This window comes from Protobothrops mucrosquamatus, unplaced genomic scaffold (genome assembly GCF_001527695.2).
Source record: "Protobothrops mucrosquamatus isolate PMUCROS unplaced genomic scaffold, P.Mucros_1.0 scaffold3939, whole genome shotgun sequence".
NCBI lineage: Eukaryota > Metazoa > Chordata > Lepidosauria > Squamata > Viperidae > Protobothrops > Protobothrops mucrosquamatus.
Genome location: NW_015389882.1, coordinates 38303 through 40270, shown reverse-complemented (window position 1 = coordinate 40270; position 1968 = coordinate 38303).

The following is a 1968-nucleotide window of genomic DNA, read 5'->3' as shown; positions in this document are numbered from 1 at the left end:
AAGGGGGGGGGCAGGGCGGTGGTGCAAAGGGCTGGGGGTGGGTGGGAGGGGGTGCGTGGAAAGTCAGCAAAGCACTTTTGGGGGGGGTCCCTCCGGCCCAGGACTACGGGCTTAAATGGAGGCCGGGGCTCATCCCGACCGGCTTCCGGACTCTCCGTTGGTGAAAACGGCCAAGGAGGACGTGGCTTTAATAGGGGTAAATGTGCCTCTCCCCCCCCCCAATTTTAAATTAAATTAAATTAAAAAAAAGATGGAGGGTTTTTGTTTGCGTCCGGATAGCTTTAGTGCGTAAATACCCCTGCTCGTCTAAAGGGGAGGGGAAAATGGAAGAAGCAACCGCTTAAGGCTCGAGTCGGTAGCCCCTCTCCCCCCCGTGGGGAAGGGGAGGGGAAGGGGCTGCCCCCCCCCCAGTGCTAGATCCAGGCTCACATTCACACAGGCAGTAGATGGCCGAGTTTACAGCGTACAGTGATTGCTTTAGCCAGTGTTAAGAGCAGGGGGTCTCCAAACGCGGCCCCTTTAAGACTGGTGGACTTCAACTCCCAGAATTCCCCAGCCAGCATGCTTTAAGGGGGGGGGACTTCCACTCCCAGAATTCCAAGCCAGTCTGCTTTAAGAGAGGTGGGCTTCAGTTCCCAGAATCTCTGAACCAGCATGGCTTAAGACGGGTGGACTTCAACTCCCAGAATTCCCCAGCCAGCAAAGCTGGCTGGGGAATTCTGGGAGTTGAAGTCCACCAGTCTTAAAGGGGCCGCGTTTGGAGACCCCTGGCTAAGAGAGAAAAAGCTTCAGAAAAGGCAGCTGGAGGTTTGGATGGGGGTCTTTTTTTCAACTCCAAACTTGACCGTGATCATTTTTGGGGGGGGGGGCTGTCCTTTGGGGGAGGGGGGCATCAGCGACAGTGGGGTGTGTGTGTGTGGAATGGGACTCCAACATCGCTTTTCACCCAAAGGACCAGCTCTGCCCCGTTAGGAAACCAGGAGGACCCGAAGACCCTCCCCAGAGCTGGACCAAGGCAATCCCTGACTTGGCGACCATTCGTAAGGCGGCCGGCGGGAAAATCCCCGCAGTTACGACCGTTGCACGGGGTCGCCGTTGGTGCATTCGGCCAACCGGCGTGCGAATGGTGAGGCTGGCCCGGTCCTCGGGACACGTGATCCTCCCCCCCCCATCCTTTTTGCAAACCGATCCACGGGGGGAAGCCAGATCCACTCGACGACACCGGGACTTACGTCCGCGGCTGTGGAGATCCGCTCGGCGGTGGCCAAACGAATCGGGGGGGAGAGGAGTCCCTTAATGCCCGCCCGACTTAGCGACATAAATTCTGCCCCCCCCTCCGATGGTTGTCGTTAAGTCGAGGACTCCTTGTGTCTGTTGCTCAGAGTTGAAATGGGGGGGGATTCCTTGGTTCTCTCTCTGAGCGCAGTGGATTATTATTATTTTTGGGGGGCAGACGTTTCGTGACCCAACTAGGCAACAGCATCAGGGTTAGGAGGGGTGGGTGGGTGGGGATTGCAATCTGGATCCAGCCTCCCAGGACAAAAGGCCGAGATTCCCAAAGAGGCCAAAACAGACAGGTCTTTGTTACATCCCAAATTGGCTGGGGAGCAGAAGAGGGTACCTTAATGGGGGGGGGGCTTCGTTGCACCTAGTGGGGAGCCCCCTCTCTCTCCTGGGGTCTTCTGCCCTTTAGAGGGGGCTAAGGGGCTCCCAGGGCCTTCCTTCAGCCAAGCCCCCCACCCACCCCCTGGCAGGAGGGGGCAGAACTAGAGGCTCTGCAGAGGCATTCCTTCCGGGGTCTGTGTATGTGTCTGCTACAGGGGGAGGGGGGTGTCAGGGGGCTCCCGGGAGGGGATATTCTGCGTTTGCTACAGGCTGGCAGCGGGAAAATCGGGGGAGGGAGAAGGCCGGGGGGGGGGTCACCCAGAAGGGAGGGGGGCTCACCTCTAGTGCCAGCCGTTTGCGAGA